Source organism: Danio rerio, chromosome 12, assembly GCF_052040795.2.
Source record: "Danio rerio strain M-AB ecotype USA chromosome 12, GRCz13ab, whole genome shotgun sequence".
Classification (NCBI taxonomy): domain Eukaryota; kingdom Metazoa; phylum Chordata; class Actinopteri; order Cypriniformes; family Danionidae; genus Danio; species Danio rerio.
The window spans coordinates 12,052,618-12,059,640 of NC_141032.1; positions in this window are offsets into that span (position 1 = coordinate 12,052,618).

The following is a 7,023-nucleotide window of genomic DNA, read 5'->3' on the forward strand; positions in this document are numbered from 1 at the left end:
ATTCGCTGTAGCTGTGTTGCTTACATCATAAAATATAGCCTATGTTTTAAGACAATTCTAAATATTATTCTGCAGAAACAACTTCCTATTGATCCAACTTTTTGTATGACTACTTGCCACAAATGTAAATAATTAGACACAAAACATTAATATCGGCTGGAAGCAGCTGGATATTAATATTTCATTAATATGAAACAAAAGCAGCTGGAAGTAGCCAATAACATACTGATTTTTATTATTATTCAACGCTGCCAAACAGTCAAACATAGTGACAATAAAGATATTTTTTTTTTTTTAAATTGGATATAAATGTTATCACTGAAAAAAATTCATATTATATTTTGTAGTTCAAACAACTTAAAACATCTATTTAAATTAAAATCAAATTAAATCAGGAAGCATTTTTTAGACATACTCGCATATCAATCAAATTACTAAATATGTACAAAAATTGTTCAGTTTTCAGAAATAATTCTAAATTAAGTGCATTTTTTGTAAAACAAATTTATTTGCCAATGAGATAAGTAAAATAATCTTATTTAAAACCTAAAACAATATTTTTATTTACCCTAATTGGCAGATAATAGAGCTTTTTTTGATGAAAAATTCACAATATTTTGACTAAATATCCTTCTAGAAAATGCTTATTGGTTTAAGAATTTTTAGATATTTGGACTAAAAATCACACAAAAACTATAAGAAAGTAAATCATTTTTGCAGTGTATTTACCAACTGTTAATTGTATAATTCAGAAGCTTATTTTTTTAATCGCCAAGTTTAGAAAAAAAGCATTTTGCTGCTGTTCCGGGCACTGCTGCTTCAATCACAATATCAATGATTCTGCGATATATTGATAGATCAAGAAAACCAGCCACAATATATCACAATTTTGGTAAATGAAGGGGGAAAATGCATCAAAAATTTATGATTAATTTCTTTTATAAACATGCATTTATAGAATTGCAACAATGTAAAACAAGTGCACATCTGTCAAACAAGCTTAAAAATGCTGATGTGCAGAGAGGAGTTTATGAGTGAAGAGAGCACATCTCTATCACAGCAGCAAAATCTCAATTTAGTGGAATGTGCATTTAAGAAAAAAACTGCCAAAATACTAATTTATTGCTTTCTATAGATATTCTATATTCTATAAATATTATATTTTCTGTAAACTTAAAACACTTATTACAACTTGACCAACTAATTTTATGTAAACATGGAAACATTTTATGCTACGACCTGGTTTATTTTCAATAAAAAAATAAGTATTCCCACTATTTTTTCAACTGATCAGAATGCTCTGAGAGGTGAGCACAGACTCCTCTGAGCATTTATGTTTTCAGCAGTGGAGAACATTAGTTATTTACTCATCTATTTCAGTTTTTTAATTCCCCTAATATTTTTTGCCAAAATACCTTCTACAAGATTTTGACAAGGTCTGTAAGAGTCAAATAAACGCAAGTCCCTTCTAATTAAATTTTCATGTCCTATTGATATCTTTATATATTTTGGCGGAGTTAAAAGGTTTGAGCACAAGTTGCACTGGCCGCGGGCACGCGCGAACGATTTAGCAAAGTGAAAGCGCGTCTGTTAGAAAGAAACTAGTGGCAAATTCGGGGGAGCTGGATGTCTAAAACACACAAATACAGTAGCTTTTGATGAAGGGTCCTTTTCTGCTGGAGATACTGTTGCCCTAAAAAACGAATTAAATTTTTGTAAAAAAAAAAAAAAAAAAAAAATCTTACCTATAACTTAGAAACAGTATAACAGATTTTTTTTGCAGTTTTAAAACCTTGACTTTTCTAACTGCAGTAAACATTGAAACAGTTATTGTCCCATGCCTAATAAATACTGGTACTTAATAAATATGTAAATATTTCTACAGTAATTACATTGTTATTACATAGTAACTATAATGTTATAAAAAGTATTTACACGTTATAGCAATGTAACTAAAATGTTATTACATATTATAATGTAACACATTGTAATTCCATGTTATAACAATGTAATTGTTAAAACGATGAAAGTACTACCATAAAATTGAAATTATATTGTTATCACATACTAATTGTAATGTAGTGACATAGTAGTTACAATGTTATGACAATGTAATTACAATGCAATAACTACTATGCAATGCTACTAATGCTACTACTATATTTATACTGTATTATAATTAAACTATACTATGCTAATTTTATAATTACTATGCAATAACATTTACAATGTAACTACTAAGCAATAACATTTACAGTGTTATTGCATAGTAATTATAAATTATAACATTGTACTTACTATGTAATTACATTATAGTTACTATGTAATAACACTGTAGTTACAGTGCTATAACATGTAATACAATTTTTATAAAATTAAAACTACTGTGTAGCAACATTATAATTACTATGTAATAGCATTGTAAGTACATTGTCATTAAATTACAATAACAATGTAATTACTATGCAATGCTACTATAATTATACTACTATATAACTACTATAAGTTAACTATTACGCTACTGTTATAATAACTTTGCAATAACAATGTATTTACATTGTTATAACATTGTAATTACTATGCCATTACATGTTTACTATGTAATAATGTTTTAATTACATTGTTATAACATGTAATTGCAATTTTATAACATTATAATTACTATGCCATTATAGTTACTATATGTTATTATATACTATGTATGACATATGTACATATGAAATATGACAATGTAATAACACATTAATTGCACACACGTACAAACATGTTTATAAAACAAGAATAAAGTTTGTAATTACATATTACATACATGCGTCCTGTGCATAATTAAGTATATAACTATAAATACACACTGTACAGGAAATATACAAACACGTTTGTAAATCATGAATGTAACTACAATGTAATGAAAATGTAATTACTATGCAAATACAAAGTAATTACATCCGAAATAAAAGTTTGTAATTACATATTACATGCGTACTGTAACTAACAAATACTGTACATGAAATATAAAAAAACACATTTACAATATGATCATAGACGTCATTACAATGTTGTAACTATCTATTTACAAAATTATAACAGTCTCAATACAATGTTAAAGCAATGTCATTACATTGTTATAACAATGTAATTACATTGTCATAGCAATGTATTATATTTACTGTGTAATAACATAGTAATTACATTGTTATAAAATGTAAATACAATGTTATAACATTATAATAACTTTGCAATAACGCTGTAATAAGGAACATTTTTGCAGTTTTAAAATTTTGACTTATCCAAACCGGGGTAAAACTTTAAAACATTTATCATCCCATAATAGACACGGGTACTTATTAAATAAATACTAGTACTTAATGTTTAATTGAACTTTACTTTTCCATTTGGACTAGTCATAACATATGACAAGTGAAAAAGGAGAATTGACTAATATTTTTTTTCTAGTAATAGTTATAAAAGATACCAGTGTCTAATAAATAAATAGTAGTACTAATGATTAACTGGTAGTGCCTGTTGAATAGTTACTAGTATCAAATGAGTTGGTACCAGTATCTATTTAATAAGTAGTGGAATCTAATGAATAAGTACTAGTATCTAATACATAAGTACTAGTACCTAATGAATAAGTACTGGTATCTATTCCTTAGGTACTAGCAAGGATGGGCAAAAATACATTGAAATGTTTTTTTTTTTAAATAAAATGCCAAATACATCAATTTTACTTGTATCAAAAATAAACTACAAAATACAGCAGCCAAAAAGTATCAAAATAAAATACTGTATTTTGTATTTTGAAAATACTACAAAATACTTTTACAAGAGAGCTGGACATTTCTTCGCAGAATATTCACCAATAGGCCTGTTTAATTAACCCTCTCACTGTTAAACTGACTCAGTGAAGTATACAATGATTGATAACAACTGCTTTTCTCTGAGCAGGTTTAAGTCAGCTCCTCTGCCAACTCCATCACCTCTACTCCTGAACATTTGTATAAACATTTGTTTCTCTTTCATTTTGGTAGAAATCACTAAAGTCCTGTAATAACAATGTAAATACTATGTATTGCATTATATTGTAATTACATTGTTACTACATAGTAAGTATAATGTAATGACTAAGTAAATGTTATAATTACTATGTAAAAACATTGTAGTTACATTTTTATAGCATTATAATTACTATATATTAACAATGCAGTTACAATGTTATTGCATAGTATTTACAATGTTATAACAATGCAATCACAATGCAATAACTACTATGCAATGCTACTGTCATTATACTACTACTATGTTATTACTACTATATTATAATTAAACTAAAATATGAAACTATTGTAATGACACTGTTATAACGCTGCAATTACATTGATAAGACATTAATACATTGTTATACCATTGCAATTACTATGTCTATACATAATAATTACTACATAATGGCATTGTAACTATTATGTAGTAATATTGTGACTACTATGTCATTACATGTTAATTACTTTTTGTAACAACATTGTGGTTGCATTGTTATAACATTGCAAGTACTATATATTAACAATGGAATTACAATGTTATTGCGTAGTAATTAGGTTATAACTTTTTATTTACGTTATAACAATGCAACTACAATTGTATAATAATGTAATTACAATGTCATTATATAGTAAATATAACAGCCTTGTAATTACATTGTTATAACATTGTAACCACATTAACATTGCTATGACATTGTAATTACATTGTAATTACGATGCCATTACATTAATTACTATGTAAAACACTGTAAATACATTGTTGTACCATTTTGATTACATTGTTATAACTTTGTAATTACAATTTTATAACACAATTACTATGTAATAACACATTAATTATGTTGTTTAAACATTGTAATTACTGTGTACAAACATTGTATTTACATTGTTACTACATAGTAATATGTAATGACAGTAATTAAAATTTTATAACAATGTAACTACAATGCAATAACTACTATGCAATGCTAATATCATTATACCACTACTGTTATTACTATTATATTATAATTAAACTTAATATGCAACTATTGTAATGACAGTTATTACGCTGTATTTACATTGTAATGGCACTGTTAAAGCACAAATTACGTTGTTATAACACTTTAAGTACATTGTTACAATATGTAAATACAATGTTATAACAGTATAATTAATATGTAACAACATTGTTATGCTATACATTTGTATCAGCAATGTTACTACTTAGTAATTAGGATGAAATGACACAGCATTTACAATGTTTTAACGTGATCACAATGCAATAACTTCTATGCTACTATCACTATACTGCTAGCATAGTATTACTACTATGTTATAATTAAACTTTACTGTGCTACTATTGAAATGAAAGTTATAACACTGTAATTACTGTGCCGTTACATTATAATTACTATGGTTTTACATTATAATTACTATGTAATAACATTGTAATTACATGGTTTAAACATGTAAATGCAATGTTATAACATTAATACTAATATAAAATAACATTGTATTATACTATGTCATTACATATTAATTACTATGCAATTTCATTGAAATGACATTGCTAAAACATTGTAATTACTATATAATAATAATGAACTTACAATGTTATTGCATAGTATTTACAGTGTTATAATGTGTATTTACATGTTATAACAATGTAATTACATTGGTATTACATAGTAAAAATAATGGCCTTGTTTGCCATGACATTGCTATAACATTGTATTTACATTTTTACTACATAATAATTACAACATGATAACATTGTTACTAAGTAAATATGATATAATGACATTAGTTACAATGTTTCAATAATGTAATTACAATGCAATAAATACTATGCAATGCAGCTATCATTATTCTACTACTATATTATTAATATAATAGACCTTTTTCTTGTCTGCTGCAAGGAGGGTGCCATAGCAACCGGCGTCTTCTGGTAGAATGTTTAGAACTTCCGTTTACAGCGTTTACAACAGGTTATTTGCAATCCGAAATTGGGTTTCAATAGCGTTATTCATGGATCACAGAGTGTTTTTGTGACACAACTTTGAAAGGTGTGTGTCAAAAGCTGTTATAATTTGTTAGATTTGGTTTAAGGGTGAGAGAAAAACGTTCTCCTAGTTCACGTGTCTGCCGTCAGAAATACAGTGAGTGTGTGTGTTTTCCAGAACTTTCAGCTGTTAGCTCAGCGGCTCTTTTTAATGCACGCACAGGCACACACACGCTCACACACACACGCACACACAATACTTCTTTGCATTATAGAGCAAACCAGAATACTGGCATGAAACAACAGGTATGTAAGTCATGCAATTTACAAAAATGACCAATAAAAGTCTGTTATTGATACTCTGCTGGCGGATTTCCAGTCGCAAGCTAGTTAGTTTGTGCTGTGTAGTATTTACCACGGTTTGTGTTTTTGTGTCATTTCAAAACACTTTTTTTACTTTGTGACACTTATTCAATCAGTGTGTTAGTGGGACAGTACAGTAGGCTACGTGTGTGTTTCAAACATTTTGGTAAATTGCATTTGTTTGGGTTGGTTATTTATTTGAAAGAAAGAGAAAACGTTTTACTTTACCGATGATTAGGCTCCATTTAAACGGCACAAGATGCCGTCTGACAACGAGAAAAAATGCCTTACAGTAGTTGTTTTCTGTCCTATTACATTACATTTTTTTAAATGATCAGTCCAGGAGGTGGTGCTGATCGACAACAGTTTTAGTTTAAAGATGTTAAAAGTGAATAAAATAGATTAAACAATCGTTTCATAGCTGTCCAAATGATACTGTTTATGCGCATCAGCTGCCGACTGGAAGTTCTAAGCATTCTCCTTGCACACACACGCAAAGCAAAATGGGTTATTTTGTATTTTAAGAAAAAAGGACTATATCATAATTAAACTATATTATGCTGCTATTGTAATGACAGTGTTCTAACACTGTAATTACATTGTTATAACATGCAAATACAATGTTATAACATTGAC